This window comes from Chroicocephalus ridibundus, chromosome 9, assembly GCF_963924245.1.
Source record: "Chroicocephalus ridibundus chromosome 9, bChrRid1.1, whole genome shotgun sequence".
Lineage (NCBI taxonomy): Eukaryota > Metazoa > Chordata > Aves > Charadriiformes > Laridae > Chroicocephalus > Chroicocephalus ridibundus.
The window spans coordinates 7,242,419-7,258,976 of NC_086292.1; positions in this window are offsets into that span (position 1 = coordinate 7,242,419).

The following is a 16,558-nucleotide window of genomic DNA, read 5'->3' on the forward strand; positions in this document are numbered from 1 at the left end:
AAAAGGAACTAAAAGTCAAAATGCTGCTGAAGATGTTGGCTGCACATCTTTACGCTTAAATTATGGAACCACATTTGTCTCACTGTGGTCCAGGGTTCTTTTGTCGGGGGCAGTCTGCTCTCACCTTAGCCCACTAGTTAAACATCTTTGCTCACATGTCAAACAGCAGCGTACTAATTAGGAGTGGAAATAAAAGTCTGTGGAGGATTGGAAAAGGGAACTTTACACCAGAGTTCTAACTTTACAAAAGATTGTCTGCAGACACAGAACTTCACAGATCATTGAGTTCAGATTCCTGCCCTTTAGTGCAGGGGAATCCTACAAGATTGTGAGTTTGCTGCTAGTTACTCTGAATTTTCCCAGGTTTCCTCCAGCATTGTTCACTTTCTTTACAACATGTGCTAAAAATATTTCATGCGATACACAATTTTACAAAAAAGAATCGAAAATAATAATAGCAGAGAGGTGGAGTGTTGCAGCATTCTTACACCTATTACTGCTACTTTATTAATGCATTTCTAAGGACAAAGATTAAATATTTGCAAGGCTTACTCTGACTTAGTGTGCCAATATTAATCACATTGTCATGTGATGAGGTTGGAGCAGAAAACACACGTATCTATATACACTCACCACTCTAAAATTATAATTTACTCAATTACTTAGTAAATATAATACATTACATGTGAAAAGTTGAAGTAGGAAAATATGGTGATTGGGAAATCAAAAAGCAGCACTTTCTCTACCTTCTGCAGATAAGCAGTGGCATTAATCAGTTGTGGTGTCCGTAACCCTGGGAGTTGATGCTGTAATACTTCACTTCTGTTCTTACGAAGGTTGTGACTCACATTTATACCTTCTTGTTATCACCTTTGTATTTTTACCATATAAGTCATTTTACATATGCTGGATACCACTTCTTTTTTCTCTTTGTTATGCCCTGAAACCAGTTCTAGCCAACTGTCAAAGTTACATTCCTTTAGTAATTCACCATTTGTATTTAGAGGCTGGAGGCCTTTGGCTTCATTCTGTGCCTTGTATTTTCAAGGTCTCTAGTATCATCTTGCGCTTCTACTCTCGGGGTCCCTATTTTGAGGTGTGGAAAATGTGTCATCAGTCTCATTGAAATGCTAGTGGCTCTCTGCAAAGATTGAATGTGCTGGTTTAGATGGTATGTTAGACCGATGCTCAGCTAGTATAAATCAGTGCAGCTGCACTGACTCTGTCAGGGCTCTACTAACTTGAACCACCTGCATATGCGGTCCTCTTTTTAGAGGATGTGCAATTTGGTTAAGTTTTTCTCTAAGCAGTACATTTTGCACACTTGTACTCACTGCATTTAGCACACTTGTTAAAATGAACGACCTCAATTCATTCATAATCAAATCTCAATGTAGAATTGTTACTGATTATCTCCTGTTTCTTCTGGGTTCCTTACTGCACTGCAAGTGTGAGTACCTTGCCAGCACTTTTGTCATACTTCTATATTAATTTTTCGTTTTCTGGGAATTATTTCATACTCTTTTTTTGGTGGGTATGCGTAGTGAGAACAGTGATATGACATCTGTAAAGAAGTGAAGAGCACTTCTTTGTGCAGACAAATAGTCGATGTCAGATTGTTTTAGTTAAGAGGCCACAGAGCGCTTAGAAAAAACTGCTGTTCTCATCCAAACTAGAAAGGTATGGTGCACATTACTGATAACCTCTTATCACTCTAACTTTCGAGATGATGTTTTATGTTTTCCTTTCATCAGGGACATTTAATTATAGTAGAGATACAGTTCTGCTATAGTTAGTTGAAAGATCCTTATGTCGAAATGTTGACTTTTCTAAACACTCTAAAATCTGCACGTTAATTCTCAAATCACCCTGTAAATTACTGTGCCAGATGGAGGAACAGAGTTAAGGTTTGAATTTATTGGAACAAGGGGCTCCTTAAACACATTCCCTTCAAATCAGTATTTTTTTAACAGTCTTTCAAATTTATTTGTATGTCTCTAGGGATCAAATCATCTTGTTCTCCTATCTTCCACCCAGTTCATTTCTCTTGCCTGATTTTAGTGCCAACTTCCTGGAGTAGCTGTCGTCATGATATCCCCTGGCTGAAGCCAGGCAAGATAGAGCTTTTTGCGTATTGAGTTAGAAGAAGTTAACCTCAATTAGCTTAATTGGCATAAACGTTTGTGCTTGAGAATCGGCTCTGGTGCAGCTGTCCCTGTTGCCAGTCGATGGCTGCTAAATCAGACCTGTCCCCAACTCTGAGCAGCGCCTAAGGGCTCCTACAAGTGAAATGCATACCGTGGCAGGCCGGTGTACCCAATAAAGTAATCCCTTCCCATGTGCATTTGAACAGTAAATTATACCCATCATTCATTTGGAAAGCAAGGCAAGTTTTAAAGTGTGTTTTTCATCTCAGCTGCTATGTGATTTGAAAACTAATCTGCCTCAAACTAATACTGTTCCGTAAGTAGAGTCTTCAGAGATTTTCTTCTCGGTTTATAACCTTCCCCCTTTAGTGCACTTGTCAGAGATTCAGTATGGTTTATTGCACTCTTACACAGGTCCTGCTCCAGGCTTTGCCTCGAGTCTGCTGGAGAGCCATCAGCAGGTCACTTATATTCCAGCAACTTGGCTCTTCCTTCAGTTAATGAGAGTAGCAAAGCTGACATTTCTGTAAGATCTCCTGGAGAAAACTGAGGTTTTATTTAACAATGGAATGTTCCCTCATCTGGCGTGCTACACGTCTCCACAAATCCATCTGTATTATAACTTTCTTTCTACGCTCTGATTCTGGTCTACTGTATGCATGACACTGAAACTGAGAGGACTGCAAGAAGCTACGAGTAGCTCCTGACAGGCAGCCATCAGTGCATGAGATGAAGCTCTGGTTCTTGTATTCCCCAGAAGTCGATGGACTTAAGTAGCCCCCTCCAAAAAAGAGGATCAGATACCAGAGATGTATTTATTACTCCCCTGAAAGATTCTTAAATGAATGTTTTATCAAACTGATACCTTGATATCACTTATCTCCAAAGGAGAATCTATAGCTTGTATAATGCCTGGCTCTGCCAAAACTCTTAAGCATAATGACACTGAGACAACTCGTAAGCTCAGGGCTGAGGATGTACTCAATTGTTGTGTTGGCTTACTTCCCAAGTCCTCTTGTTTGTCTTGGAATCAAACAAAGGTCACTACAGCGGGTTAGCATTTGTCCCCCAATCTTGTGTTTGTCTGTATGTTCTTGTATTTCATTACAGTAAATATTCCTAGTAACTCTGCCTTCTGATGAAACAATATTTGCTTTATGACTGTCTGAGAATACGCAGAAGTGTTACGTATAATCACATTTGGGAGAACATAATTTGAGTTTAAGGGAGTTATTTTTTCCCCCGGCAGATGTATAATTCAATTAACATTAATGTTAAATCTCAATATCACTTTACCTCTGCTGCACCGCGCAGGTAATTACTTTCTGGTTAACTTAAATTCCTTTGTAGTTGCAACACTGAAGTTATTCTTAATGTGTCTAGAGTACCAAGTCTTGTTGTAGTACTAGTGAATCCTGTGTCTGATTCTGTACATTCTAGCATTGGACTGCTTATGAAAATGGTGTGATTCCCTCTACTGGAAGTACTCTGTTTAAAAGCAGTGTTAAAAATGAATGAATTTAAAAACTCTTGAGTTAAGGAATTCTGGCTCAAGGTTGGAATCTCTGAACATTTCTGCCTGTCCCTAAACAGGGTGTCTACAACTCTAACCACAAGGAATCTCACAGCAGTTTTAGGGAGTTACTCACACTGGAGCTAAGAACAGGTGTGAAGTGCCTCCACGACCGGGTTGGTGTGCATGGTAATCTCCAGATTGTGTTGGAGGAAAAGAAAAGGTTTCTGTGCATCAGTGAGCTTGGTAGGATACTGTGAAGTGTCTTCCCCCTGCTCTGACAGGCAGGAAAGAGGATTTGTACCTTAGTTGTTAAAGCCTAAACTTTACATGAACTGTCATCTCCTTGTGCAGTGATTTAAACAAGATCTTCCTGGCTCCCTTCTTTGCCGAGACAACTTGTTAGTTGTATCTAAGTCTGCTTATTAGTTGAATCTAGCTCTTCTCAAAAGTTAATCTTTCAACTGACAAGCTTTGCTGGAATGACATATTGACAAAAAGCCTAAGGTTGTTTTTTTTTTATAGTTCTTTTTCTGGTATTCTCAGAAGTGCTTTCAGAATGGAGGGCTTCTTTTAAAATACGAATTGATATGTAAAAGCCACAAAATATACACTTCAAGGTCCAAACCCAGTTTATTCTCTGATAAATGGTCCTTTGGGGAAAATCAATTACGATGCCAGGAGATAAAGTTTAATCCTGTCTTTTGAAAGGTCAAACGAAAATGAAAGGTCATACTCAAATTTATCCCTTCTCAGAGAATAAATGTTTTATGTCTAGAACTATCTTGGCCCCATACCTCTCTATATATGTATATACCTGTACCTGTACCTAGATATATTTATACACCTATACCTATTATATATTTATGTGTATATATATACGAACACACACTCAACATGTACAAGAAAAATGCCCTGTTCAATGCATTCTGTCATGACAACCTGATCTTCAGCCACTCCGATTTATGGTTAGTGACATATTGAAGGATATATAGATGTGTTCCTGTGAGGGCATAACAGGATGGCAGATCTGGCGGGAGCTCCTATTTTTGCCTTAAAAACACCTAAAGTTCTCTCTGAGGAAGAGAAAGGAGAACGAGGAGGGAAAGCAACCTTGGGGCAGCTTTTTCACAGCAATTAGAAATAATGCAAAATAAGTTAATTAATTAAGCCTAAAAGACCTAGATTCATCTAAAATTGCTTCTGAGAATCCTTATTCGCTATAACCCTGCATTGTATTTTGCAGTGGAATTAAATTCTGCTATCTCTGTCCTTTACCATGTAATAGAACATAAGGTTGTTCTTAATTGTTGCTCTAGGGGTAGGTTTGCAGATTTTCCTTTCAAATTTAAAGTTTATCTATTCCCACATGAGAAATGAAACCATGCTGAAAAATGTGGAACCTTCACATTTTTTGATAGAAAAATCTGAACAGGAGAGCCTTGGTCTCAGTTTTTAAGGTCTCTACCTTCAACTTTATATTGCAGAGAATTTTCTTCACTGCAGAGGTGGCTAGGTGAGCTTAAATGGTCTGTTAAGTAGGAAGTCAAACACTAACCGTAGCAGTCCCCTGTGGCCTTAAATTTATGAGTTCCCTAAAATCTCTAGCACTGTGTAGTCTTTGATGAATGCTTACCATGCTCACTGCCCCTGAAAGTTAATCCGTTGACAAAGTTGTGCAGAATGAATGGGAAAGTTGTGCAACTGGTGGTATTCAGGCTCTTGAAGTTGTTCGGTAAAAATCCCACTTTTTTTTTTTTTTCTTCTAGACTGTCAGTTTCTTAATTTTAGGTAACTTATGAGAGTTTATATGTTTTATACCTAAAAATCTGTGTACTTTATTGATATGACCTGCTCTTGTTCACTTACTTGCTCTTAGCAGTGGATATCTCCTTTACAGGTCTGTGATAATTAACTTTACACAAACTTTGCCCTTAATGCCAGTGGGACTGACACTGGATTGAAGTCTAAAGTGTGTGTATTTGTGCATGGGTTTCTTTAGAGTTACTGCTTGCATTCAGGAAGAGAGTAGGCATCATTTTGAAGACAGTGTGTGGTCCATAGGTGAGGCATGCCACTTGTGAATGCTGGTTTTAGGAGCTTATTTCTTATTGTGTGCATCCTTGTAATTATTCATCTACACTCAGCCTTAGACAGGAATGCAGAGTGATTTAGATCCTGTTTTCTGGTGGTTTGCTTCCCCTCCCTCATCTATCATTGTGCACCAAGATGTGCTGGCCTAGGGAAGACCTCATAGAGGTGCCTGTCAAATTGCATCCTCCTGAGAAGAGGGTGTGATGCTGTGATACATTTGGGGAGGTGAAAGAGATTCTGTTCAGTGAAACCTCAGCAGAATACTAAATTGCAGTTCAAATGTTGAAAAACTGGTTTGCTTTGTAATAGCTTCAGTAGTAACTCCATGAGTCCTCTTCTCCAACTTTAGAACAGGAAATCCCTTGAGCTTTTAGAGGAATCAGTAGACCCTTTCTTTCTCCCCCGACTCTGAAGATGGGTGCAGCTTCACAGGAGCAAAGCTAATGTGGAAGGAAGTAGAGAGTCTGAGGGGAATGGAAGTCTGATTTCTTTTATTGCTAGATTATTTTATTTAACATAAATATTCCCTGACTAATCAGGAGATGATTAAGGCATCCCAGATCACTGAAAATTTTTGTCACCATTATCATTTGTAAAACCTAACTGGATATAATTTTACAGAAAAATCTTTTTTGCTTCACATAAAAAAGAAGCAATAAAGAACTCATCAACTAATCCAGCTAACACTTCATATTTCACTCCTAGACTGCTCTAGTAATCAGTTATCATGCCGTGCTTCATCCTCATATAACCCAACCCCTGGGCAAAGAGGAATAATCCATTTTAATTTTAAAATCCTCCTGAAAGTAAGTGAACTTGATCCAAAGACTAGTGAAATAATTAAAAAGTCTTCCTTTAGCCTTGGTGTGGGTTTTGGATTAGACCCTTTTTTGAGAAATTAAGTATTTAAGCTGATGAACAGACTAAACCTTTTTTACAGCATAGAATGTAAGATAGAACTGAAACAATAGCAATTCCTAAAAAGCGTCAAAGGTCAAGGTTTTCAAGGTTTTGTGCTGGGCCAGGTTTTCCCTGGACGATTTTCAAAACTCTATTATTTTTAACACCTTTACACGTATCCATAAGTAGGCTGTGCGGTGTCGCCTTTTTCAGTTCTCCCAGGTGGAGTTGCTTACTACCTTTGCTCTCCTGCAGTAGCAATCAGAAACGCTAAGCGAAAGCTAAAGGTGGATATTAAAAAGTTGGCCTGTGGCCAAGATGAAGTAACATAGCACTTTGGGGAAGCAGTGCATGTTGGACACTTTAGATGTGCATTAACCACACAAGAGGAAACAGCTACAGATGTTAAGAGGTTAATTACTGTGAGTGAAACAAAACAGCAAAGATGTTGTCAAATTAACCTACCTGACTGTGTCTCTTGAGCAACTGAAACGCTGATACGGATTGTGGAAAATAATTACGTTTATAATTAGTCATGGTAAATAATATGCTAATTATTTTAATTATTACATTTAACCCAATGGTATTAATTAGATACTTTTTGAAATTCAATTTTATTACATGCTATCATATGAAGAGTCACAATTTTGTGAATAAAAACGTTAGTTACAATGCAAGCTCCACGTCAGTACTCTGGCCAAGCCAGGAGAATCTCAACATATATCCTGTTTCATGGAAGAGGGACTCAGAAGCTAAGCCGCATCCGCAAAGAGACTTTGGCAGAATCAATGCCTTTAATTTCAAACACTTGATCCTGTACACTATGGCATAACTGACTCTGCAGATGCCTAAAGCACCTTCCCGCTAAGTTCTTAATATGTCTATAGTTGTGCCGAGAACTACTTCACATTTCTTGGAGATGATGAGCCAGAAACTCAGCCAGTGCCCTGCTTAAATCCCCATGGAGGTTTCCTGGTGAGGGTTCTCAGAGCACGTCTAGTAAAGGATCACAGACTTCAGCTCCAACTGCTCATTCTTTAATTTGTACCCTAAGGAAGACCTGCTACCCTCCCTCCGTATACCAGTGTAGCAGCTAGAGGATTTGGCCAGGAAATGGGAGATTTGAATCTGTTTTCTGGGTCTGCCAGGAGGATTGAAAACCCATGACTTCTCAGGACAGAACTATATTTAGTAAGGTTTGCTCGATGTTTCAGAAGAAAAATGTGCGTTCCTGCCCATAGAGCTGGGCAGGCAGAGCTTCCAAGGAGAAGGTATGATTTCTTGCAGCACTAAGTGGAGGCTTTCTTCTCCTGTCTCTTAACACCCTGTGTGATCACTTCTGTCAAGAGGCTTTCTTTATTTGCTAGATTCCAGCAGCTTCCAACTTTTGGATTTTGGATATTGTTCGAGGAGTTTAACTCACCACATAAAGGATACCTCGGTGCCTAACAGAACTTACTGCACCTTAGTCTAAGCCTACAACGGACAAAGCTGTGGCTGGCTCAGGTGGCTTGAATCCATTACTAGATCTGGCCTGCAGCAATTAGTAAAGCGCGAATTTTATTAGCAAAGATGTCAGATTGCTATGGACGTAATGCAGATGTTAATGATTACAAGGGGCTAAGATGACCCATGCATGCTGGCCCCCTGCTGATTCTAGCCCCAGCTTCTCCAGTCTATTTCACACCACGTATGCAAGAAATTACAGAACAAAACTCTGCTCTTGCTCTGTACCTATCCCTTCGACAAGCCATAAGAGCGAGCTGACCTTTTCCGTTCATGGGTGGCAGGCATCCAGCTCTCCGTCTCAGATGCATAGTTTGTTTTATGTGACACGGGTAAATGCATGCCAAGAGACTCTTAACCTCAGAGGACGAGTCTTTACTAACCGTTGTCTCAACAAAAGCTTAGCAAGGACTAGAGGTTTATAACTGGACTGCGTTGCTGACTTCATTAGAAAAGCTGCATGAACCTCTTACAAGCTTGTGATCTACGTGCAGTAAAGCCGAGGCACTGAGAATTACTTTGCTGTGTGTCAGCTTCAGAATATCATGATCATGGAAGCCTGTTTGATTAAAAGATTGTCCTGGGTTTGGCTGGAATTAATTAATTTTCTTCCTAGTACCTGGTATAGTGCTGTGTTTTGGATTTAGTATGAGAATAGCGTTGATAACACGCTGATGGTGTAGGTGTTGCTAAGCAGCGCTTAAACTAAGTGAAGGACTTTTCAGCTTCCCATGCTCTGCCAGTGAGGAGCTGCACAAGAAGCTGGGAAGGAGCATAGCCAGGACAGCTGATCCAAACTGGCCAAAGGCATATTCCTTACAATACGATGTCATGCTTGGTATATAAACTGGGGGGAGTTGCCCGGGGGGCTGGGATCATTGCTTGGGGGCGGGCTGGGCATCAGTCAGTGGCTGGTGAGCAATTGTACTGTGCAATACTCTTTTTTCATATTCTGTTATTATTTCTAGTATTATTATTATTTCTATTATCATTATTATTTCCTTTTCCTTTGCTGTCCTTTTAAACTGTCTTTATGTCAACCCAAGAGTTTTGCCTTTTTTTTTTATTATTCTCCCCATCCCACCACTGGGAGGGGGAGGAGTTAGTGACCAGCTGTGTGGTGTTTAGTTGCCAGCTGGGGTTACACCACAACAAAGGTTCGGGATGCCTTAGATGTTTACGAAAGTAAAGCAGATCAGGAAACTCCTTTTGAGAATCCAATAGCAAAATGGATGTATAACAAACAGTTGGATGTTTCTTTGCCTAAATTGTAATTCCCCTGATACGTGCTTGGACTTTTATACACAGGTCTTTAACTTCAGGCCGTTCTGTCCCTGCTGAGATGCAGCACGTAGTATGTCAGTGTTGGGTCAATGGAACTGTGGGCTTTTTGAAACATAGATAGTGCTTGCTGTTATCTGTCTGAAGTATACTGTGCAGACAGACTTTCCTTGTGGCTAGCCATCCTCCATTAAATTAAAAGCATTTTGACCTGTCTATACTCTATGGTATTTTATATTTACAGCTGTTTCATCACTTTGTTGAAAATAACTCTGTAACACGCTCGTCAAAGTTCTCTTTCCTGTCAGTCACTGAAATCACGTAATTGTCTAATAATTTGAGATATTTTACCACATATATTTCCCCTTCATCAAGGTTTAATGCTGTTAGTCTCCAATTACACGTTTCTGACTAATTGGACAGGATGTCCTAATTGTCAAACTTCTGCAGAACTCAAGGTATAATTTAGGTCTGGAAAAAGGCTGCTTTACCTCAATTTGTGATTCGTTAAAACACAAGAATTTTGCAGTCTTGCTTAATCTCCCCTTTCGATCTTTGCATCAGATACCACGAATTTAATTGAAGAGGGTGTTTTTTCCATTTTGTTAATAAATCCGCATACAAAGATTCAGAGAGACACTGGTGCAACTCTATGCTAAGGTAGTATGATCCATTCTAGACTCCCACAACAGATGATGAGAGGCAATAATTACACTAATTCATGTGAATATTTCAGGTCTGTGGAGTGAGGCTTTATAGTCACTGGAGCTTCAGCAGTAGTTGAGTAAAGGGAATTCTCTGTAGTGCCTCTTCTGTGTCTTCAAGTCTTGCATCTTGTACATCCATTTGTGCTGCCAAGATTCTGACATAGAGGTGCCTTGGGCGTCTTACGCTGAAGTTGAAAGTAATGGAGAACTGCTGGAAATCTGTGAAAGAAAATGCAACATAACTGAAACACATTGCGAGGTCACGTTGCAGTAGGGTGATCCCACGTGTGGGTGGAGGCGAGAGAAAGAAGCTGTTAAACTTACTATCGTAGTTTTGACTGAACAAATAAAATTAGCCTGTCTACTCAAAGCAAGGTACTCAACGCTGCAGAACCTGATGAAACGTTTGCCTCAAATGAGGCGTGCCATCATGAGATCACCGCTGTTTGTGGAGGAACTTACAAAAAGGTTGGAAGTCGTTTACCCCAGACTTTCAAAGGGATATAGGTAGCTACTCTCCCTAGCTTCGGTAGAAGTGGAGCTCCATGCCCTCTGTGTTCTGTCAGTCACATGTTGCTGAAAGGACTATTGGGATAGCAAGTTCTACAAGCTAGCCTAGGAAGCCATATACGTGCAAGTTAGCTCATATGTTTGTGACAATGTGAAAACAGGAGCTGGCAGAATAAAAGGACCAAATAGGAAAGGTATTTCATTTGAGGAGCAGATAAGAATGAAACATTCTGTGTTTCACTGCTCAACATGTAAAACACCTGTTTAATTCCTTTATGTCTTGGGTGTCCTTGTGGCTAAACATTTGACATTCACAAAATTTTATTAGACAACTCCATGGTACTAAAATGTTCCTTTTTAGTACTGTATACTGTAATTCAGTGTTTCCATTTGTTTTAGCAGCTGGCGTAATAGAATAATTTCTACTGTGCTGTTCTCCAGTTGTCCTCTGCTGAAATCTAAGCTATCATGCTGAGGGGCAGAATACAAAAGGTAATTTTCAGATAGACTCATCTCAGGAAATCTTAGACAAAACTGCTTTGGCTGCAGAATATATGCTTGCCAGAATTGTAACCTCTAAACTTAGTTGTATTTCACAATGAATAAATCAGTTACTTCTATTTGTGATGTATTGCTGTATGTAAATATAAAACGTAACTTTTAGAGTATTGATCTCTTTCTAGGTAAAATGGAGACATCACTTCACCTTCAGTGTGCTGTGTATGTATATCTGCCTTTGTATGTATGTTTGTATATACATGTGCGCTCTCTTTCTCCCTCACCCTCCACGTACACACACACAATGGGATTGTTCAGCCTGTGAAGAAGGAAATGCAGACCTGCCATTTTCATGTGTTAGTTTAATTTAGTTGGAACTGTCATTTGGCGCTCTGGGGTGATTTTGAAATTAAAATGAAAAGTTTGTAACATTTTATAAAAAAATAAGGGATTTTTTTTAATTATTGTTTCAGGAACAGGACGACATTGCTGCTAGTATTATTACAGGATGAAGGCCGAGCCGTGAAAAGGTGTTGAATAGATAGCTTTGGAGATTGGGAGCCTTTGCTTTTCTAGAGATGAGATTATACTTCCCACATAACAGCTGTTTCACATTGCTGAAATCTGTTCCATCACCACAGATCACATCAGAGCCTTTCCTCCCCTTCTTTTGTAAAACTATGCTTATGGTTCAGAGTTCAGAGATACAAGGAAACCCACTGAGACGTATTTGCCTTTTTAATATGGGGAGCAGTCAAGCACTATGTTGAGGCACTATTAATATAAACCTTAGAGTAGACAGAACTCCCTTTCATGCTTGTGTGGTTGGGGTTTTATCATCACACATTATTCAAGATAGCATTTTTGTCGATATATTGGAATACATGGGTATTCCAGGTCACACAAAGTAGGGACAAACACACAGATTATTTCTGGCAACCATGCTAAAATGTTATTTTTAATATTTAATATTTTAAAGGTTGTTGTTTTCTTCGGGGCCTCACACAGCCGAGATTTTGTAACACCTCTTGGCTTCAAAAGACATGGTGAATTCACACAAATACGAAGGACTTTGAATCAAAGTCCAAGGACAGCTGTGAACAATTCTTAGTCTCTTCATTCCTGCGGATTTGGTGTCAGGTTGTTTGCAAGCATCTGAGTCCTCTGCAGGCAAACAGATGTTGCTTATACCACATACAGTATTACTATTGTAACTTGTCCACATAGCGATGACCATTTGCCTTTCAACACCATCATTTCTTAACTTTACTCCTTTTATTTTATTCAGTTTTTGGTTTTAATGAGATTTTTTAAAAGGGCCTTCCTAAAAAGATGGAAGGTGTCTAAAATATGGTGTTTGCAGGTTGACGTGCCCAGATATTGCCTACAAGAGGCAGTCCAGGCAGAGGAGTAGTGAAGTAGTGAAGCCTAGAAATTGCTCATAGAACCATCAGAGCAAAAGCGTACTCTTCAAGTGATCAGATTAGCTCGTATGCTTTGGGAAGTAGCTAACAGAGTTCCAGGTCACTTCTCGTCAGGTGGTAATGTAGAGGAAATGCATTTGTATCGTACTGTGCATACTGCAGTCCGTGCTGCTGTCAAGTTGCGTTGCTGTGTGCAGATTACCTGTCTTTTTTGCTAAACATTTTTAAGACATCTTAGCACACATGCTCCTTCAGTACACTACAGTCACGTACAAAAAGCATGCTGATTTAATTCCTAGGATATACTGGTTTTTTGCAAGTTCCTTTTAATGAAGCTATGCAGGAGAAAAGAAAAATTTCAGCTGAGAAGAAAGTATCAAAGATAGTTTGATTGATGCTCAATTTAGCATATAAAAATTCATCAATAAGAGATGTCCATTTAACAGGATTCCTGGAAACAAGAAAACATGGATTCTTTGACAAATTCTGATTATATTTCTGTTTTCTAATTAGTTACAGAGCGCATTTGTGTTTGTGGTTTTTTTTTTTTTGAAAGATCCATGTTGAAAGAGCCATAGTTTTTTCAATGAGCAGAATCTGAACAGAGTAGATATCTTCACTGTCTTTTCTTTTAGAAAATTAAGTAGCTTTGAAATCTCACACTGTGACACTGAGAGATCGTGTGCAGCTTCGGAAGGTACCAAAATAAAAGCCAGAGCCAGGACACCCCCTGTGGTGCAGAAGAAGGGAACTACTCACCATCTGTTGTGCAGAAGGTACCTCAAGTATCCAGCTTCAGAGCCTGGCTTCTTTTCACCAAAGTCTCAGGCAAAAGTGTAGTTTATGCCCTGCTTTGAACTCACAGCTTTCATGGCTACACAGTGGGTGCAAAACCTTCCCTTTGTTTGTTCCTGGTGTAGTAACTACTGCTTTGACTTTTCACTAGGATCATTTTATCACCTGGCTCTCCATGGGATTTTGTGTATGAACCATCAAAGCTTTTTTTCTGATTTTTAGAAGTGTGCAGATTTTTTTTCTATTTATTCCTTAACTTTGAGCTTTTGTGATCAGAAGTAGAAAAGATAGATAAGTGCATAGAAGATGCATTCCATGCAGGATCATAAGTATATGGAATTTGGAATAAACCTTTAGCCAAGAATTATTTCAAACAAATTGTGCGTAGCAGGTATAGCTGAGTAAAAAGAAGTTGCTTGTAAAGGGGAGTGTGTGTGACCCCATTTTGCGTCCAAACCTTCACAAAGGCGTGCTGGAAGAAATGCTGCCAGCCAGCCAAGGAAATTGATACATATATATTGTAGAAAAGGACAAATGCCAGTTATTTGGGGGGAAAATGTTTCCTACGCACAAATAGAAGCAGAAAGCATAACTGAAAAAAGTATATTGAATGAAGTATTCATCGTGGAGTCCAATGCTACTGTGACTGTTGGTTGTCTTTGTTACTTCAGCTATTTCTGCTAAGCCTGCAGATAGACACGGTGTCTATAGAGTTGGTAAACTTGCTAACACATAAAGTTTTCTCTGATGTATGCTAAATGGCAACAAGATAAGCACATTGAGTTTATTTTCAGTTTTGATAAAGACAACAAAATCAAGAAAGCAACCAACAGAGAAGCAGACATGTAGTCAACGGTTTTTGTCTTAGCTCAAAAAAGTATGAAGTGCAAAATTCAAAAGGGAGAAAGATTTGTGGGTATTTATGAAGTGGTGAGGTCATGCTTATACTTCCTTGTTTTCACAACATGCACTTTGAGTGTCTCCATAAATTTGAGTTTGCCCTTACAGAACAGATGGCTAAACGAGATTTGCACCAAAAGCTCTAGATTTATGCTTACCAATTGCTGAACCCAGAAGCACTGAAAGATTTGCCGTTGCAGTTTGACTTGAATGGTTATGTCAGTTCCCATCAATACAACTAATGTTTGTGCAGTGTGAGCCGTGGCATGAACAAGAATAAAGAACATTGTTTATTGGTGCTATCTGAAAGCCATTATTGTGGAGCAGGCAGGAACGAACAGCTGTTACCTCTCCTAGAGAACTTCTGTTACTGTGCACCCATGTCACGGGACAAGGAACTCCCCTGAATTTGTTTTCTTGAGCATAATCAGTGGCACAGAGGCATAGGGGAATAGTGCAAGAACGGGGGAACGCGCAGGGAACTCGACTCTATCTCTGTGAGACCACTGGCAATCACAGATGAGTGAAATCACTGCCTTCTGGGCTGCTCCTCCTTTTCCTTATGGGGCGCTTGGCGGGTTTGCATGAAGACAGGAAAAGGCAGGGGCATTCACCAGGGTGTGTCAGCTCCATGCTGTGGCAAGAGACTCCCAAAAGCATTAGATGCTTACGGTATCTGCTGATGTGTACATCTGGATGTGATCTTTGTTTCCGTTCCGTTGCACACAAATCAGATTAAGGTTGAAATGTAACCAGTATGGAATGACTGCTATAAATAGTGGAGTTTTCACTTTGCTAATCTGAGTTTAGTCAACTGGTCTGTTGTGTTCTCCCGGCCTCTGGTAATTAAGATGGTTTATTTTAGCTTTTGGATATTCAGTATCCTCAAAAGCCATGCAGTCATTTTCTCTAGTTATCTGTTATGAACCGTAGAACAGCGATGACAACAGTGACTCTAGCAAGCTGCCTTTGGACAGCCGCTGAGACGTAACCAACCGCTGGGTACGTCTGTACTTCAGACCGTCAGGGCCTAGACCTACCTTGTAAAAGGCTCAGCAATTGCAGTGGGGACTGAGAGTATTTCGGAGGGTGAAGACCTCTGTGAATACAAATTAAGATAGCTTTTACCACCCTACTAGAAAAAAATTTTAACTGATTTTAAAAAGGCACAGATAATAGTTTTCATCTTACTTTTACTGCCTCTCTAGCAGAGTAGGCTTACTGATTCTTTACTGGCATTCACCCAATTAATATGCAGAAATTATCACTAATTAGAGCGGTACAAGAGACTGACCTTGCTATTATTCACAGAGCAATCTCTACTCCATTTAAGCAACGTGTTACGAGAGGTGCGTGTGGAGCTGAACCGGCGTATCCAGCTTGCAGTAAGGTGGGAGTCAAAGGAAGCTACTCTGAGCTGTGTACTATACCTAGCCTTTGTGAAACATGCTTTTTGGTGGACGAGCACGTTGGTGAATTTCCAGGAACTGATGCAATATTTTCTGTTAAAAATGTAATGGGCAGTGGACAAGGTAACTGTGGAAAGAGCACCGAATTGGATGACGGGGCAAACTTGGATTCAGTTCAAAGATCCGTCTCCGATATACGTGGTGAACTTAGGTAGAAGAGCATGTTCCCCACATGTGTTAGTTTGCACGTGCTAACTTTTCCCTTTGAAGACCTTAGAAAACCACTTAACCACATAAGAGGTAGGTATGTTGTATATTGGGAATATGGCAAACACATGACGCTGTATACAATTTGAGCTACAGAGACTGTTTTTCTTCATTTCTGGGGTTTGGGGTTTTTTATTCTGCTGGCTAACATGTAAAAATTTAATGTCTTTTTTTATTTTTTGACTTCAACTTAGTATCAACTTCACATTGATTAATATTTTTTTCATTATGTATAGGTCACAACTTAAAGATTTTTTGATATTTCTGTCTATAAGGTGGAATAATCTAGTTTAATTAGAAATGAAGCTTAGAGAGGGCGCCTTTCTCAGAGCTGAGTTAGTAAATGCTTTGCATTTCTCAGACGCGTGCTGCCCTTTGGAATGAGTGCATACTGTTTGAATGAAGACCAGGATGCCAGGACATACTATGAAGATTTTACCCTCCCCGCAGACAAAATCCAGCGTGCAAAAGTCTGAAGCCAATGTACAGCCAGGAAGTATGTTTTAGGTGTAATTGTTTCAAGCTTCGTCTCTCTGTCAGAAAAAATATGGCACTTGCCTTTAGTACATTTAGTACCTTAATGCATTTACAGCAGCTTAAGAACATT